Genomic DNA, 20,630 nt, shown 5'->3' with positions numbered 1-20,630 from the left:
CCCAAAGGACGACGACAAAATAAGTTTGCTCTTCAATGTTTCAGATTGAAATATCTGGCGGCCCCAATTCCAGCCCTGCAAAATCTCTCTTCTCCACCGTCCCCTTCCGCGCCCAGATTGCTCAAATCCCTAATTCACCGCCAACCCAAGCAAAGTTTGAATCGCCCCTCGTCTCGTCTCTTTCCCCACCTCTGTGCCGGACGAAGACGACGGTCGCGCTTCACCACCGCACCGGAGCTACCTCATCTACGCCCTCGTCCACCGCACCGGGTGGTCCGTCGACAACATCGGCCGCTGCAACCGACGTGCCTCACAGACACCGAGTTCCACCGCATCAGGTGCGCTTCACCGACACCGTCTCCTAGCTCACCGGGGCTACTTCACCGAGCACATCGTCGCACCTCCGCCCCCGAGGCCGTTGGGGCTTCACCAACGGTCTCGTCCACCGCATCATAGCGCTCCGCTGCCACTCAAGATCCGCATCCATGCGCGGCCAGCCAACGCTAGTGCATCACCCTCAATGGCTCTGAAGTGACCCACACTCTAGCTAGGCGAGCATGCCCAAACGCCGGCCCAAACTAGGTATCCACACATCACTCCCTTGTGCACTGTTCCGACGATGTTTGGATATCCTTTCACTGCTCTCTTAGCTTACACGCCTATGCAACTCTGACTTTAACTCTTAGTTCTTCTGGAGATATCATCTGAGACAAGCAAATCCATTTTTAGCGAAGCATGACGGCGCTACGGGATCTAGTACACATCCTGCACACCCGTATAACCTTGTAAGTATCTGTACTCTGGTACAACATCAAGGTCGATTCCTCTTATTTGACCAACCATTCGCCGTGTCAAAAATGCAGAGGGGGATGCAAGGAGCACAAGGCCTGCACAACCAAGCAAGTGGTAACATGGACTTGTACATGGAACATCCCAAGCGCAAGAAGAGTTGCAGTGAGCCTATACAACGAGCTAGCATAAGTCCCTGTATTTCATTTAATTCGTACTGGCATTCGTGCATGATTTGTATGAAGTGGCAGATCCACGAATTCAAGTTACCAGGGGCGAACATTTAACTTAAAAATACGAAGGCACTTGCACTTCGGAAATCAACATAACTTGAGAAATGTGAAGCTACATGCACTTTGAAAACCAGCTAATGATCCAAAGTAGTTCAGATTATAAACACTAAATGATGCAAGCACCAAAAAACACAAAATGCAACATGGTGTACAAGGACTACAAACATGGTCTGTACCTGCTTGAATTATTCGTCTCTGGCTGAAAATATCAAAGTGTAATTGCACCTATAACCAATGCGCAAACTGCATATCAACATATCTATCCTGCACAAGTATGCCAATAGTTTCAAACAACATATTAGAAACGTATTTATGCTATGTTGTCATGATATGGGGACTTTCTGGTAGATGTCCTCAACGTTTCCTCAAGCTATGAAAATGCACTATAATTTGCTTGTCATCAATGCCTGCAAATCTCTGTCTCTCTCAACATAGCAGATCATCATTAGACACTAAATCCTTCAATGAGCTTGCAAAATGATTGCAGTAGATCCCTCATTAGACACTATATGTTCATCACCAGGAGCATGTAAAATGTTTGCATCAAATCCTTCATTAGCAGTCTGTTCATTAGACACTTCAGGCTCAAGAACAACATGAGCTTGTATGTTTGCATCGGAAACTTGATTAGATACATCAGATTCAGTCAGTTCAGTATTGATTGGGGGAGTTATAAAATAAGTAGAAATTGGTTTCATTTTCTCATAGATTCCCTACATACAAGCAGTTTTACAACACCGTCAGGTTTAACTATTGCCCAGAAATTGAAGAGTTGAATTAGATATAATCAGGGATGTGATGTACCTGCTCGTTGTGCATGCTACTCTTGCAAGCTGTGACTGTCCGTTTGCGCAAGCTCGATGCCATGCCCGTGCTGCCGCCGCTGCCTCTGACGCAGGCTACACCTAGGGTTGGATCTTCATCTTCTTGTCCTTCCGTTCGCTTGAAGCCCGGCGACCGCCCTCCAACGAGGGCGCGAGGAAGTGCTGTGTCAGTCTGTCCAGCGGCGGCTAGGTTAGGAGTGAACCAGACTGGAGGCTGGAGCGAATCAATTGGGATTTTTCCTGCTGTCGATCGATACGGGAGGTGCTCGTTTGGGCCGCGAGCCTGCTATAGGGCCTGCCTTGCACTTATGTTATTGGCCCATCTAAATTGAAACATTTTTCTTCATTTTTTACATTGCCTGCTCGTGCATTGGGAGGAACAAAACTAGCCTGGGCCAACTTGGACGACTCAAACTAGGTGCACATTTTCCAGCCACCTGAGGCAGCCGCCCATACCAGCCCCTATGGTGGCGTCGCCCCTTTTTGCGTGTATGATTGGGTAGTGAAAAATATTCCAGTGGCGCTTATGATTTACCCACAGAATGGTTGAATTGCTTGTTTCTATGAACTGAGTTTGCCAATAATGTGAAGGATGCCAATCTTTTCATCCTATTGTAGATTGCTTAGATCTCGATATGCCAAAAGTAATCGCATGAAATATACAGTAAAAGCCAGTGTGATGTGTGTGGCTACAACTAGTCTGACTACACGTCCTCATATAACATATCAGGGACGCACCATCTTACCAGATTAACCATTCGACTTACCAATGCAGTTTGGGAAGAAAGAAGTATTGGGACTGCGTATCCAAGCAATTGATGCCATGGACTCCTTCGTACAACCTTGTAAGCGAAAAACAAGTTGTTGTGTGCATGTACAAAGAACTAGCATAAGTTCAGTTACCTGCTTCTCAGAATTTTAGTTAGCCACTTATTGCAAAATTGTTCAATTATGTTGCTTGGCTTAATTTAGTTTGCTACTGATTACATAATGACACAACATGTTAATCATATTGTAGACTGGGCCTATATATGTGTTTGACACTTACTGTTAAGAATTACCTGTTTGCCTTAACTTAAATATCTACTTGTTTGTTTAACTGCTTTGCTGCTGCAATAGCGGGTTACAACGATGTTAATAACTACTTTTCAGCATCCAAATGAAACTTTTTAATTCCTTGTTTGTTTAACTGGTTTGCTATTATAACTCCCAGTTGAGATGCTTTGCTAACTTCAACTTTTCTGAATCCAATCAGAACTTTAATGGCAAAACAGGTTAACCCAAGATCAAAGAGCGAGGTCCCCATGGACGTTGCATCATCCCACAGCAGTGGCACCGGCCCAATCGTGCATTATGAATTGCCAACTGCTAATGCTCTAGAGGCTAAACTAGTGGTACAAAGGGATTCTGCTTCTGCACTTAGAGATGAAGTTGACATGTTGAGGAAGCAAACAACACAATCACAAGCAGTACTCACGACAATCATTAAATATTTGGTGGATTTCAAAACGAAGCAAGCTGAGACTGACCAGATTGTTAAGGTCCTGAAGGAAAAAAGGAAATTAAATTCCTACTTGGTAAATCATAGGTGAAATGTTCTTTCCATCATTGAATAACCTTTGTGTTGTTTGTTCATGTAATCAATCAAACCATTTGTTTTTGAGATCTTGTAATAATTTTTTTGGTTTGTAATTTTATTTGAGCACAAGTCTGTATTAATTGATAAGACTCGGAGACATTTCATTTGGATTGCTGTGCCAGACCTACAAATATGCCAATCGGGCTGAATGTGCATTCAGCAATAGTAGTAGTATAGATGGACCATAAGTGGCACGCATCGGAAAGGGCCAAGATGCTGGCTAAAAAAAGGATGCTGTTGTAGCAAAAAAAAGAGTACAACGGCCTGGCTTATGTATTATAGTTGATATTATTGGTCCATATACTCTATAAGTGTTTATATGTATGTTAGTTCTGTATATTCATGGTTGATTGACTCGGTATTTGAATCTTGATACATCGCTTGTGTACATATCTAAATGGGAGTACACATTATGCTGCGTGTGACATTTGAGTTGGACATGAAGTGTTCCAAATATTCGAATTCACCTTAAACTGGATTCCAACTATTGAATTTGAGTATCGGCATTTGTAAACCATATTCATATATAACAGTGGAATACATCTTTGTCGTCCTTTTTAAGATATATAAAAACACGTAGAATGATTTATAAAGATTGATATAGGAATACAAAATGGATTCGAATTTAGTTGCCAGGGTAAACATGGATGCTTATTGTCCCAAAATTCAAAAGAAGCGGCCAAATGTCCACTCCCATGTCGGCTGCCCGAAGCCAAGTGTTTGGGGGATGGAAATTAGTGTCTACCCATTACACGGACAATCCATCGGCCCGATTACCACTACTCTAAATAGGGGTAGGTTAGTAACTTCAATTAGACGTGACACGACCGCCTCTGAGCCCATTCCGACACGGTGGGCGTCAAACATGGGTAGCAAAACACATTTGATTCAAGCTCGTCCGAAAGTCCTTTGTTTCTCCCTCCATTTCCCATTCATACACGGTGGGCGGCAAAACAAACTCGACTCGGCCGAAATCGATGTAGGCAAATATTTTCAATAGGGGCAGGTTTGTAACTTCACTTAGACGTGACACAACCGCCCTACCTGTCAGCCCCGTTCATACACCATGGGCGCCAACCATGGGCGCCAACCACCCTCTCCTCGCCCGAAATCGCTCTGTGCAAATATTGGCGAGATGCGAGATTACCGTCCTATCCCCAACCGACGAGACGTCCAAATTTTAAACGGGGGCTAAGTTCGTAACTTTCCCATATTTCAGACAGGCGCGTCCCAAAAACATGGTTCCTCGTACCTCTCCCTCCATTTTCTGATTCATACACCGTCCATGCTAGAACACCCCATCCCCACACCAGCCTTCATCCGCCACCCCATCCATCGCCGCCGTCCTCCACCACATCCATCGTCACCGTCCTCCACCATGCCAGAGCGCCTACCAAGACCGTGTCACCCACTGCTAGAGATGGACGTTTCTCATCCACAGCGACGGACCAATAGCCTTGCATCACGTCCACTCGCTTCATAAGAGCCGTTGTCCTCTTTGCCGGGGCCGCTCACACGACCTTCTCTTCCACCGCAACGGGACTTATCCCCTGATGCACACATCTACCATCGCAGATCTGCTTCAATGCCACCAATAGCCATCGCACCCCTGATGCCTACACGGTGCCGCAAGAGAAGTGGTACTTCATATCTCCTCAACTTTTTGATCCCAACCAGAAAATAGATCTTAACTTGGTTACTCTACTTTCTTTTCAGCTCTTAGAATTTAGTTCTTAGTTTGAAGCAAACAATGGATGCTAAATATCATTTCTCCGGTTTGCAGCTTCAAATCTGCCATGGCACAGCCATAATACAGTTTAATTGATCATGCTTAGGGTTTAATTGATCATGTTGGTTCCATGGTGGTTTCTTTAATAGAAATCGGAGGGGAAACCCTCTTTTGCTAAAAAATATGCTTAGAGTTTCCCCCTTTTATGATCACTATACGATCAGAATACGTGCTTCGTGTCATAATAACACTGCTCCACCCATCAAGCTAAACAAGCTTAGTTGTTCAAATACGAATATGGTATTATTAAAACAGAGTTGTTTAATTGGTCAGCTAAATGTTCCTAAATTAGTTTCGAAAATGCATGTTCACCGCTCGGGTGTGTATCTCTACAGGGTGCCCACGGTGGGCTGGCCCACCCTGGGATTTTGGGTCGTCCTAGGCCCCGATTCCCCTCTGATCTGCTGCGCGCTTCCGATCTCTACTCGCCCCCAGCCGCCTGCCTCGCCGGCGACTTGCCGTCCCCGGACGGCATGACTCTAGGAGGAGACGCCGGACTAACAGGAGGCCAAGAGCCGCTCGCCCTACAGCGTCACCGCTGCCCGGGCGCGCCGCCGTGCCTACCTTCCCAGTCCGTTCAGGGCTCAGGCATGCAGCACCCACCAAGCCAACCCGATTTATCCTAAGATACATCCTCAACAATCAGTAGCCACTCCTGATCACACATTTTCTAATTGATTCATTACTCATAAGGCAGGACTGTCATTGGGGTTTGTTGTGTGCTCAGTGCTACCTACACTTAATGGTTTAGATGTATTTCGGTAATCTTTAGTACCTCTAAAGTTCACAGTGTTTTCAAAATTCCGGCCCTCGGAACAGACACTAGTCATATTGGATTGTTGGTCGTAGTGACATTGACCCAGATTACTACTGCAAGACAGGTTTGTTGACAATTTTACTTGTCTTTCTTACTCATTCGATATAATATCCAATTATTCACGTCAATTAGTTGCAAACAATAAGTGCTAGACAAACTTCTTCATTCAGATTCTGGACGGTCTCTTACTACAGTTACAATTCTACATACTTATCCTAGTAAGCTCACAAGTAAATGATTGATTCACTACATCTATGCTTGCCTTGTCATATTTGTTGTCAATATTTTTTTAGGGTGGACCACCCTATTTCTAAATATTGGAACCGTAGACATGGGTGAATAGTATTTCTCTATGTGATCTCTTCCATCATGTGTGGGCAACGAACACTACATTGTATAGAAAGAAAGTGTCATTTCCCGCTTTTACATAGGATTCGATCTTTCACATGGAATACAATCTGCCTACTTGCTTTGTGTCGCACTACCAACACTCCACCCTTGAAGCTAAACATTATGCCACTCATAGTTGCTTAGTTTATTTGTTCAAATACGAATTTCATATGATTCTAATGTTCCTACTTCAGTTTTGAAATGTGTGCATGCCTGTTATAGAGACATAAGGGGTTTGTATTTCTGTGTCTGGTCTGGTCAGCATGGTTGGGGGGGGGGTGAACTTTGCATATGCAGGGGTTTATAGGGAGACACTCCTCGAGTTGAATCCTCAATGCACTCCATAGATAATCTGACTACTTTTTATGTTTTCATGAATCTCAGATTCTGAACAACATCATAATGATTATGAGCTTGCGCGCATGAAAAGAATAAAGCAGAACAATGCCATGGCTGTCAAACTTGGCATTAAGGGACTGAAATCAAGTCAGGATGCAATGCAATGCAAACGCTCTCCACCTACAGATTCATGCTCATAATATGATCCTAACAGTGATTCTGAGCTAGAGGGAGACCTAAGTCAATGTAGCTCCCTAGTGGAGGAGTCAGAGGAAGATGCCCTATCTTATTCACCCATCAAGGTACTTGCTCTAACTTTCCAAGGTTACATTGCTCGCACATATCTTGCAACTGATGCTTTGCATTGCTTCTACTTTGTTGAACTGCCGTTAGCTTAGTTTACACATCATGTATGTGAATACGCTCTGCCTATCCATTTTCAGTACATATTCCATTTGTCATCATACCATATTTATCCATTCAAATGTTATTCTTGTGTATCAGATGTTCAAAAGGAAGAGGGCGATTGCTGATCGTCAAGGAGCACAAGCAAAGTATTTGGAAAAGGTAGTGGCACCTGATAAATCAAATAGCCCATTAGGTGTAGTTGCAATATCACCTGAACCACAAAACACCCCAACTCTAGTAGACTCTAGCCCTACTACACTGGTCATTTCTGATGCCCCAACTCAGCAGACCCCAATTGCAGCAAACTATATGATTATGCCAGTTGACATAACACCAGCTCTACGACGCAAAACCCCCATTCCAGCAAAGAGTACACCAAATCCAGTTGCCAAATCCCTTTTCGAACCAGAGAGAGCCCCAATTGCAGCAAATAGGACCCCTATTCCATTTCCTCCCAGTTTAGAAGACGAAGCTTATGTTGTTGTCACGAACTTTGTGCGCATCTTTGCTTCATGGAAAGATTATACCGCAGACACAGAACAATTTCCAGTCTTCCTCCGCAACTTACGCGTAAGTAATGTACTAATGTTATTCATGGTCATTACTGCATATGTTTCTGCTGAGAGAAGACACAAGACTTCATTCTTTTAAATAGGCAAGGAGCAAACTGGATTGTGAAGACGAACAAGGGTTGGTTGCGCTTTTCAAGCACTCGTTGATGAAGTATCGTTCCTACCTGAGGCAAGAGCACTTTGATGGCAAGCCTCCGAACGAAATTTCTGTAAAGTCTCCAGTGCTACATTTATCCGACGGTGACTAGAATAATCTTGTTACACATTGGTCTCGACTACAGCGTAAGGTACTGTCTATGATATCACATCACAATTTGAACTACATTTCTGCATTTGCCTTAATGTCTCACTTGTACGAAAACTTTTAGCAGAAGAACATTCGTTCTCAAGGGACCACATAATCTCGCAACTATACTACACACTGCATTGTTCTTGTGAGTACCTCTTGCCCTGTATTACCATACTTACTTTCATAGCTGTTTGATTATGTAGCATCACTGCACATGTTAGCCTCGTAATCGTCCATTTGGTGGACATTATAAGATTTGTATGGACTCTTACATAAATTTAGAATCAACCCAATTATTTTGAAGAGGTTTAGCTCTACAGTCCTCTTGTAAGGACTGAACGTGGTCTATCACTGTACTTACATTAACAGCTACTCCCTCCGTCCCATAATATAAGAATGTTTTGTACAGTACACCAGTGTTCAAAACACTCTTGTATTATGGGAAGAGGGATTGGTTCATTGTGTAGCATTCTGCATCTTAGCTCCCCCGCCCACCATTTACTAAAAAAGATCAGATCTATATTTAATCTTACCAACAAGTAGAATACAGACAATGCCAGTGCAGAAGTGTAGCCCATTGCTCTTGTCAGTACATTTTGTCTTGTAATGCTTGTACTTCCAGGGATTGGTAGTTGATTATGTAGAATCAATCTGCATCTTATCTTCTTTATCCTCTATCCCTTCTAGTATTATCATATCTATAATTACTTTCTACAAAATGTAGAGTATAGGAAATGCTTATGAAGAAGATTCACTGCTGAAATTCTTGAGTTATCCTTCCCTTGACATGGAGAAGGGCATTATAAATCCGGTGTTAACTGTTAATGTAAGTCAGTCCTTCTAAAGCCTTTATCCTCAACTGTTGTTTAATTTTCTCATACTCTCTATCGTTTACTGCTGTTTAGTTTGTTGTTTCTACCAAAACGCTTGTTCGCAAGAACCGTAAGTTCTAAGTTTTACTTGTAAAACCAAATTCCTTATTCATACCATGCACATTAGTTAATACTCCCTATATGTATGCTTGTTTTTGTGGATCTATAATCCAGTGTGTGGTGAAGCAGCCCACGTTTGCACCTTGTCATCTCCTGTTTTATCTTACTGATGTGGCTGATGATATGAACAACATGCCGTGCACAGTATCCAAAATAGATACAATGATTTTCTTTGCCCTTCATCTATGCTTGTTATGTTGACATGGTAATCCAATAGTATGGTGAAGCTCCCCGCATTATGAAGAATGCCAAATTATGCTATTGATATTTTGAACTTACTCTTTATTTTCTAATTTGAAGTTGGATGGAATTGACAACACGGTTATCATTTTTGTTTATACACGTGCAAAACCTGTCATCTCTCTGCTTTGTTTCAGGGTGATATGCCTAATGGCATGCACAAGTCTGTTGAAGGCTGTGAGACAAACCCAATATATATTGCAGCAAAGAAGGCAAAACATCTTGAAGATAGCGAGACAACCCCAAAGTCTTGTCTTGATGCAGTGTTCAAGTTACTTGAGACTAACAGTCATACAAGCTCACAGAATTCGTTGTCCGAATCAATTCGACTTCTTCAGTCCCAAGTTCTAGCAGAAAGGCATTCTGCAACTCAACTTCGACTTGAAGTCCTATCTCTAAGAAAGATTGCGGAGAACACCAATGAGAACCTCATCGCTAAATAGCTACACCTGGAAGCTATGACCGACATGCTAGGCTGGTCTCACAGCCTTGCTCAGCAGCTTGCGGAGCAGTTCCCTCGCAAGGCTAACCTTTCTTGAACTGTCTTGGAAGTGGTCTCGGTTTAGTATTATTTTGTTACGCTGCAATGGTGCCCAGTTTTTGCAATCTGCTTCTTCATTGCGCTTTATGGTCACTGGTGGCGAACTTCGATGCCCAGTGGATGTAATATACCTTAAATCCTTTATTCTATAGTGTAGGTTTATTCTTAGTTACTATGCCATAATTTCTTTATTGTATAGAGTAGGTTTGCTCTTAGTTACTATGCCATAATTTCTTTATTGTATAGAGTAGGTTTGTTCTTAATTCCTACTAGTTACTGCCATCATTCGTTGTCTAAAAACAAATCAGATGTAGTCGACCGGGCCGAAACATTCGACTCTAACGGGCCTGGTTTTTAGCGGGCCACAATTGGGCCGGCCTGCGTCTTTCTTGGGCCCGAATGATTGGGGCCTTCACACATTGCGCCAGGCCCAAACTTACACCGGCCTACATTTTAGTTTGGCCTTTTGTCGACCCAGCGCTTAGTTTGGCCCAGGTAGCGTTGGGCCATTAACAGGCTGAATATTGTACTGGCCTGTTACGGGCGAGATGAAACCACGGGCCTTTAGCAGGCCAAAATGCATGTTGGGCCTCAATTTTCACTAGTCCTTGACGGGCCTTCAGCAGGCTGAAATGTAGACCAGGCCTTTTTGGGCCCAGTTGGCTCACGGGCCGTTACCAGGCCGAAACATATCTCGGGCCTTAGTTGGCCCACTGATATCATGGGCCTTTAAGAGGCCAAAAGCTTAGTACAGGCATCAATGGGCCGAATTACGCAACATGCCTTTAACAGGACCAAAGTCACGTTGGGCTTAACTGTTGCCACCTTTAGCACGGGCCGTTAGTGGGCCCGATGTCTCATCGAACCATATATGGCCCATGGGCAGCACGGGCCATTCCCAGGCCGAAAGTCACACCAGGCTGAAATGGGCCCATGTCTACATCAAGCCTCTAATAGGCCAAAAGTCACACCGGGCTGAAATGGGCCCATGTCTACATCAGGCCTCTAACAGGCTGAAAGTCACTGGGCCATAGTTGGGCCCAAATATTCGGTGAACAATTAACGGGCCAGATCTGGCTTCAGGCCGCAAATGGGCCCAAATATTGGGCGAACAATTAACGGGCCAGATTTGGCTTTGGGCCGTAAATGGGCCCAAATTTTGGCCGAACAATTAACGGTCCAGATCTGGCTTCAGGCCATAAATGGGCCTTTATTAAGCAGACCGTCATTGGGCTGGCCCACTAGTACCTGATTAAGTACTACGGGCCTTTGACTGGGCCAGCCTTTTTAACCTATATGGGCCTCTGTTGGGCCCAGCCACGTGTCAATGTATCATAGGCATGTCTCCTCCAATGGACAGGCGACATCTGGCCCACTGACGAGCTGACAGGTGTTCCCTTCGGCCAATCAGAATTTTACACATGGAAATTTCCCATTGGTCTAGGCTGTTAACGGGTTATCGGATCCAAAACCCGACCCGGTAGCTTAACGACGTTCCATTATGGTGGATGCCACGTGTCGGTCACCCTTGACGAAAGAACTTCTGTGACGCACGATTTATCGTCATGGAAGTGGACACTTCCGTGATGGTAATTTTGGTAATGTCCTGGAACACTTCTACGACAGCACATGTATGACTATCTTGATTCTGTCATAAAATTGTCATGGATGTACATGCATGACAAAATTCGCGACCTACTGTGCCAAACACGTATCATCACAGAAGTGTATTTTTTTGTAGTGCTGGAAGGTCCTTTGGGGGAGGGCGGTGTTGCCTAAGGTGAATGTATTCAACTGGAGGGTGTTGCACGGGATCGTGCCATGCTACTGTACGCTATCAGATCGTCATTTTTCGACGCCGGTGGTTTGTCCAGTGTGCTGTAAGGACCCCGAGGATTTGCGCCATATGTAGTTTACTCGTGATCGAGTAAAGATTGTTTGGGGGCTTGGTTTGGAAACTGTGATCGAGACGGCCGCGGCCCATGCGTGATCTGGGTCGGTCATTCTTGAAAAGCTATTGTACTCTGAGTTACCTGGAGAGATAAAATTGCCAATCGATAATGGGGTGGAGACAGTAATGGTTACTGGATGGTACTTGTGGTGGAATTGTCGGAAAATCAGTCATCATGAGACCGTTAGTATCCCGATTCGTTCGGCCATGAGTATTCGTGGTATTGTGGAAAACTCGCTGGCTGCCAAGGCAAATGTACCGGTGAGAGAAATTAGATGGTCCAGACCAGCTAATGGAGTGATTAAGCTAAATGTTGATGCAAGCTATCATGTGGATGAGGGTGCAGGAGCAACTGGAGTTGTCCTGCATGATAGTTTAGGAGCTTTCATTGCTGCTTCCTGTTCTTTTAAACAGCATGCCATGGATGTCTTGACGATGGAAGTGTTTGCCCTCTTGGAAGGGATGCGTTTGGCAGAGGACTTGGGAATTTATTCGCTGGCCGTGGAGTCAGACTCACAGGAAATAGTACAAGCTATTATGGACCCTTCGGAGTACCGCGCTTCTGCGGCGGTGGTGACTGATGATTGCAGAAAGTTGTTGAATTCTTTCGGCAGGGCGACGATCGCTCACTGCGCTAGGGAAAGTAATGCGGTAGCGCATTCGCTAGCCAGGGCTAATTATAGAGGGAAGCTTAATGGGATTTGGCATGAGCACCCCCCTGATTTCTTCATCCCCTCCCTTGTAACTGATATGACTATTACGTAATAAAGGTTGCCAAAGTTCAAAAAAAACTGATGGACTCATTCTGGTCTTCTAAAGTCTCTTCGATTACTACCACTTTTCATAGACCGGATTCCACACCATGGTCCTGTTCCCAGGCGAATGTTGGAAGCCAGGGCAGGCGAAGCCCCAATTTAATGCTGCATCAGCACCAGTACAACCACTCCCAGCTACCATTGCTTTCCTCTCCTCATTTTCGTCTTCACTCAATTCAAGCATGGCATCTTAGGCCCGGTTTGGTTCATAAGTCCTAGGAATTTTTTAGTCCCAACTAAAAAGTCCCTAGTCCCTAAAAAGTCCCTCTCTGTTTGTTTCCAGGGATTGAAAAGTCCCTAGTCCCTCCCTAGAGGTTATTAAATGACCATGTTATCCCTAGTATACAGAAAAATAACAATCAAACAACACCATGGGGCGGCGGGGCAATGGGTGCAGGGAGGGGTATTGTTAGAAAAGTTTCAAAAAGCCCCAAAAACGACTCTCCTTGAGAGTCGTCTTCATTTAATCCCAAAAATCAACTTTTAGTCCCTAGTAGTCCCTCCCATTTGGTTAAAAAGTCTCTTAGAGGGACTTTTTCTAGTCCCTACACTAAAAAGTCCCTGGAAACAAGCACCCCCTTATTCTTCCTGCAGCAGCAAGTAATCCTACAGTCATACATACAACACGCCAGTTACCCAGGCTCAACCAACAATAATTGACCATTTTAAGAAACCACAAACAAACATGCAATGTCCATACGGTTGTGTTGACTCTTACCTCCTGAATATCCAGTCCAAATCTCACAGCAAATTCTGCATTTTCAAACTATCATTTTTACTACATACATTGCCTGGTGAATTTATCAATCTACTATCATTGCTTTGAAGAACTACATTACCTTGATTTGTTTGTGCAAAGCTACGGTGCTGAATTTTCCACTTACAATAGACATTACTTGCCTTGCATAGATTGCATCGAGATAGAAGCCGTCCATGATTTGATTCACATTTTTTACACTGCTACTATTTCTTCCAAGACTGCAGGCTAGGCAATTCTCCTACCCAACATTGGTTATCTAAGCAGATGCAACATACCCACACCACAAACATCCCATCTCAAAATTTTATTTCGCTGACCAGCCACCCCCCGAAAATGTTACCTTCTTCAGTCATCTTTTGTTTTCAGTCTTAAGCTTGCAGTGTACATAGGCCAAACAGAAAAAGAACATAACCAAACACACATTGTTTTACCTCTTTGATCCAACCAGTCGCTCTTGGATGAGTCAGGCTTGACAACAGATTCACCGGATACCGCGAGTGTGTTCTGACCGCTCGCCACATGGTCACCATCATCTCCGTGGATGCGAATGCTCGCCGCCACTGAAGACTCAAGAGTCGGTCAGGAGCAGCCTCCTCCGAACGGCTGCCTACCTTGCTCCCCCATCTAAGATCCGATGGCACCGTGCGGATCTGTTCTTGGAAGATTGGCAACCTACCATGACACTCACCTCTAATCAGCCAGCCGGGTCTTGAACTCAAAACCTCTTGGCTCTGATACCTTGTAGAAGTACATGCTCTATCCAATGCAATCAAAAGACCGATCTGATGGAAGAGACTAGGCAGCACATTATACCTCAACACCAAACACAAAATCGATTACTCAAATGACATGCGGATTTGGGCCGGGCAGGGCTCACCTAACGGCCATATCGAGTGGGAAGACGAAGGCCACACCATCTCTGACCGATCCATGCACCGCATCGGCCGTCGTCGCCATGGATCACATCCCCTTAATTGCATGAACTTACCCCATCGGTTCGGAGATGTCACTGCACGCATCGCAACAATGAAATGGTTCATAGTGAAAATTCTATACCATCGTCTAGGTAGTACGAGGTAACACCTGGTCCCACGGACCATCCGATAATGTTGCCATCCCGTCAGTGGGTCTGCCGCCAGTGCGATACACATTCATACCCCTACACTACACATACGCCCCACGTCCTTCCCTCCCATACACACAAGCACAATACAATGTTTGTCTAAAGAGACCCTCTGCCCACTGGGATTGCCAGAAAAGACCCCCTCCGGACGAAAATGCCAAAAAGGACCCCCTCAGCCGTGGCGGCAGCCGCGGAAGGCGACACGTGGCACCTGTCGCCACGACTAGAGGTGGCAGGCCCTGCCGCCACGCCTGCAGGCGGCCGCCGGGGCAGAACAGGATGATGTGTGCTGGGATGGAATGGGCGGGCCTGGTGGGCCCTGCCGCCACAAGGCAAGGCGACCGGCACTGCTACTGCCGCTCCCGGGCCGACATGCCGCACTGTTCGCATGCCCCGCTAGTGGGCCATGCTGCCACTGCGCCAGGCGGCCTCCTGTGATTCCCACACGACAACGACTTGATTCCCATGCGACAGCGACAACGACTTGATGGCGCTAATTGCCCCGCGCAGGAATATGGACGCTGATGGTGCTGCTGCTTTTGCCCGGGAATCACTGCTTTTGCTTCTGCCCGGGAATCATTCCTCCTTTTGCTTCTTTTGCTTGAGCTGATGCGACAGCACTGCGGGAATCAGTCACTCACTACGGGAATCCGAGGCTGTGGGAACCTACTGTGCCGACACTACAGGGATCCTAAAATATCCCGCCTAAAATTTTGTTGGTTCACGCTTATTTTCTAGCAATCATTTGTCGTTTGAGTAAATAAAAGGAGACACCAAGGCTCGCGTCATCCTCGTCTAGCCATCCTCAAAATCGCCACTTCACAAAGTTTGTAACACATTTTCAGTCGGTATGAGTTTGCCGTGCTCGGATCAAAGCATTAGGCCAAGGAAAATGAAGAATGCAAGTTGCCTCCGGGGGTGGCAGTCCTGCGGTGTTGGTGTGGCGATCTTGGCAAGGTGAAGGAGGTAACAGATTTTTCAGATTGGTTGGGCATGAAGTTTTTCATGTGCGCCAATTATGAGGAAGATCCACCCGTAGCTATTTCAGAGTACGACAAGCCTCCAGTATGCTTTAACCATCACGAATAGATATTGTATGTATTTTGATTGATTCTTTAATAACATTCTTGTTTCTTTTTGTAGTCTCCTCCGCCTCTGTGCATGTACTATCGTTGGATTGACATGGAGAAGCTAGCTTTGGCAGTGACTGAGATTCCTGAAAGAAGTCGTCGTGCATGGAATAGCTTCTATGCGGAAGAGGGACGCAAGAAGGCGAAAGTTGAGGAGAAAGCAGAGCAAGAGAGAGAATTAAAAGAATACTATGCGGAGCAACACCGTTTTTTGAGGAGTGGGGAAAGAAAAACAGGGAAGAGGCTGGTCACATGGAGGAGCAGGAACGACGGCGAAAGGAGGCTCGTGAGGCGGAGAGATAGAGAAAGAGAGAATGGGCTCGTGAGGCCAAGGCAGCAGAAGAAGCTGCCGATGGAAGAAGAAAATATCCACAGCGGACTCAGCAGATTCCTGTGGTAGTATTTTAAATTTCGTAATTGTTTGTATCTTAATTTCTGCAGTTTAATGTAGCTTTATTTGGGTAGTTAAATGTAGCTTTATTTCAATAGTATGATGTATCTTAGTTTCAGTTGTACCATGTCTTAATTGAAAAAATATAGTTTTACAATAAAATGTGGCATTTTCTTTTCCTCCACTAATTATCGAACGTCGTGCAACAACTACAACATGAAATTAAGATAGAACATAATGCCCTAGAATAAGACAGTACACACTAATAATGCAAGTACATCTGAATTAAATGAGACTCGTGCATATTTATTTCACCATACATAGATGTTTCATACATAAGTCAGAAAGTCTGATACTGACATATGTAGATACAATGGGTCGCACACGTAGATAGATGAATCACCCTAGTCGATGATGGCCACTTGGCCTTTCCTTAGGACCGGCAAGCGACAAGCAATTAGGTGGTCAAATTACACGAAGACCACGACCGTACTCCACTTGGTCTTCTTGTGTCTGCAACTCATGTGTAGGTGGTGGAGTCTGTAATCCTTGTTGCGAACCTGAAGTGTAATTATAGGAGTATGGTTGTGACTCCTCGGGAATAAAAGATGGGACAATAACACCCTCTCCAAAGAATTCTATAACTACTGCTTTAACCATGTCGCCATGATCATGTGATGATCCCCGTATGCGTGTGTTGAGGCCACGTTGGATGTCCTCATCATCCCAATTACGATCAGGTATGTCCTGCACATAGAAACATTGTAAACAAACTGTTAGAGGATAATATGTGATATCACTATAAATGCATTAAAATATAAACATGACTACCTGATCAGATCCCTCGCCTGTATTGTCTGGCCATTGTACGTGGTACTGGTTTAAATCTGGGACACGAGTCTCGTCTGGCATGGAGATCCCTCACGTGGAGATATACGGCTGAGATCCTTCACCTTGGGTGTATGTTCCATATCCTTTGTACGCATATGGGTCTGGGGAAAGATATTGCTCGGCCATCGAATCCAAGCCCGTGCCATGGTTCTGAGATGTCTGCCACTGACGAAGCTGCACCGAAGAAGAGCGATGCAGTGGCAGAGATGAGTCATGTCATGGCAATGTCGTTGTAGTACTCGGACCCTCCCCCCACTGTACATGCCTTGTAACGCCTCGCTCGGTCTGGACGACGGTGCCGCACTCTGTCTGTCTAACCTCGCTACCGGCATGTCGTACGCGCCAGTGACAACGTCGTCGCCTCTACCACATCCGAACTTAGTTGCCACGTATTCTTGAAAGCATTTCTAGAATGACTTGAGAGCTGGTCCCCTGGCCGGCATGCTTTTTGTTGCCATCTGCCCTACTTGGTTGCAAGTTTCAAGCTAAAAAATATTTGGTTGTTATTTGGTTGAAATGATTATGAAATGATGGACCTGAAAAAATTACTAGTGATTACCATCTGGTCATGATAGTAAGCTGCATGCAGCTCAACATGTCTCTGCATCTCCTCCTCCTGTGTGAGATTTGTTGGTATCGTAGCTGGTTGACTGGCAAGGCTAGTATGCGTGCTAATGCAGTACCACTGCTTGTACGCTTGAGCTGTACTATAATCGTACGGTCTAGAAAAATAAATAATTACATCAACCGTTGTGATGAAAGCAAAGCATCTTCACACATCATATGATCATCGTAATAAAATAATGTAAATAAAATTTACCTAAGTTGATGCACTATATCTGCTAGCACTTCATTTCCCACTTCCGTATCCATTGAATGTTGTGTTCCCTCCAATTGTAATAACTCCAACCATGGACCATATTGGTTAGCCTACAAATTATGTAACAAAGTGTGAGTTTAGTAAATTAAAAAGGACACTAACTATTTCGGGAGGTCACATCTTACTTATGAGTTTCCTCGTCGGTACATCTTGGAAAAGGTGGTGGAATCTCCTGATAGAGACCGAACTGTCTCATGACACGCTCTGGGTTATAAGGCTCAACACACTACAGGAACAATAAGTAGCAGCGAGTCAGCCAGAATGCACTATCGTTCAAAATGCATGCTGTGATGGGTCGTATATCAAAGACCATCTGTAACTGCTCCTGAGTCCATGCATTCCATGTGACTCCAGACTCATCAAGAACCTCAAACTGCTGGTGGTATATAGGGTAACAATTTTTCACAATACTTGGAGACCAATGTTTCCGTGCCTTTGTCCACCTGGTGGCCATAGTTACACTGTTGCCCTCGCTACAGTCGTATGGGTGTATGGGATTTAGCATACGAGGTCGTCCTACAGGGATGTATTCCTAGGACCACAACTGTAGAAACTCGTAGGAGACACAAAGTAATGGAGTTTTTTGTCCGTAGGAAGTTTTTGTGTGGCAGCACACAAGCCTTTATATGTATGAGATATCATGGCAGAACCGAAGCTGTATTTTGGCTACTCGGGTAAAGATTCATCTACCATCTTCTCTACAATGTAGATGAGACCAAGGAGAACTAAGTCCCTATGTGAATTTGGAAACATAACCCCGAGGAGCCACAAGAAATATGCAAACAGATGTCTTTTTCTCGTCTCAGAATCAGTGTAGCTAGATAAAATATGAAAGTTATCACGAAGCCAGGAGAGTGGGATGCCACGAGGGCCACCATAACATTGTGATTCTGGTATTGTCGTCTCAAGACGGTCTGATATATTTAATGCCCAAGATGGATACACTCGTGGAGAGACTAATGGCTCACCTCTAATTGGTAGAGCAGTGATCATAGAAACATATTTCAGTGTAGGTGCAAGCTCCCCAAAACGGAAGTGAAAGGTATGGGTTTCAGGTCTCCACCGGTCAACGAGGGATGTCAAAAGGGATGGGTCCGAACGCAATTGGTCTTTGCATGAAGTGAGCCTAGCAAAAGCATGTAGTCCATAAGCGTCAAGGTGAGCAACAAAAGAATTGTGTATTGGCCATGTTTTCTTTACGGTTCAAAGTCTGAAAGTCCGATAATCATGTTTTTTATTTGGGTTCAAAAATAGGTGGCAACGGTGGCCGACGTCATGGGGCCCCTCCAAAAGCACTGGCACTTCAGCCATATCTTGCACACAAACATAGAAATAAAAATTATGTGGAAGACACAAATACAAATGCAAATAAAAATTAACTTAAAAAATACAAAGAGATACAATTTACATTAATTATCTGAAGTTAACATCACGGGTACAATAATACAAAGAGATGCAATTTAAATTAAATATAAATACAATAACACAAAGAGATTCAATAATACAAAGAGATCCAATTTAAATTAAATATATTACAAATAAAAATTATGAGGAAGACACAAATATAAGTAGACATAGTGAGTACAGATATATCAACATCACGCGGTGTTGTTCGCTTGATACGGGCATTCCCTACGTGAATGTCCAGGACACCTGCAAACACGGCATCGCCTTGGTTCTCCCATCTGGCTATGGTCCATGTCATTGCGATGACGCCTAGACTGACGTTGTCCCTTGGCAGTTCTCATCAAGTCGGCGTTTGAAACCCATTTCGGCCCATCTGGCCACAACATTTTGTAGTTCATATCAATGCCCCAGGCCCAGAACTCACCATTCCAAGTGTTGTACAGATTGTACATGTTGAAGTACAGCAATATGTATGGCTCGACACTGATTTTTTGATCTGCAGCCGCCAAGAGCATATGACTACAAAGGTATCCCTCAAGCTTGAGCTTGTTACACGTGCACTCACGGGACGTTGGGCCGAGGGTGACAACTTGCTTTTTTGATCCTCTTTGGTGACCCTTAACGGACTCGGCTCACACATTGACCTCCCACTTATTCCTAAGTGCGTCCACTTTCTTGAAGCCATGGCTTTGGGACTTCTTTGCTTTCTCGTCCAGATGTCTTTGCATCTTCTCAGACCATGGCTTGTTCAATTCAACTTGTGCATTGGCCACGGTAACCCTGTCTGCAAATTATGACAGGGTCCGGTTCCAAGTTTCTTCAATTAGGGTTGTGATAGGCAGCGCTCTTACCCCTTTAAGAACACCATTGTACACCTCTGACATGTTGCTGGTCATTATTCCATACTGAGCCCCGGTGTCGTGAGCCTGCGCCCACTTGTACAAATTAGGGCAATTATCGCTGATCCACTCGCTCAAATTTATGGGCGTCCTACGACCCCTCCAATCTTCTCTCTGCGGCAAGGCCGCGTGCTCGATCTCACCATTGATACCTACCTAGGTGGCATTCATTTTGGCTTCAGTTTTCTGCATGCACATCCTCTTGAATAACTTGAACCAATCCTTATTCTTGAATTTGGAGTAAAAGTTTGCTGCCAAATGCCGCATGCACCACCTTCCCTCTAGATCCGACCACCCCCACTCTTTTGACGACTCCTTAATTATGTCGAGAGCACTTAATAATCCTGTGTTGTGATCAGAGATGATGCAAACACCTACACGCTCTTTCACGACACCCATCTTCATGCAGCTCAGGAACCACAACCAGCTATCTTTGTTCTCGCTCTCGACCAGTGTGTATG

This window comes from Triticum dicoccoides, chromosome 7B (assembly GCF_002162155.2).
Source record: "Triticum dicoccoides isolate Atlit2015 ecotype Zavitan chromosome 7B, WEW_v2.0, whole genome shotgun sequence".
Taxonomy (NCBI): domain Eukaryota; kingdom Viridiplantae; phylum Streptophyta; class Magnoliopsida; order Poales; family Poaceae; genus Triticum; species Triticum dicoccoides.
The sequence above is the reverse complement of the archived record's forward strand: the minus strand, read 5'-3'. Positions refer to the sequence as shown.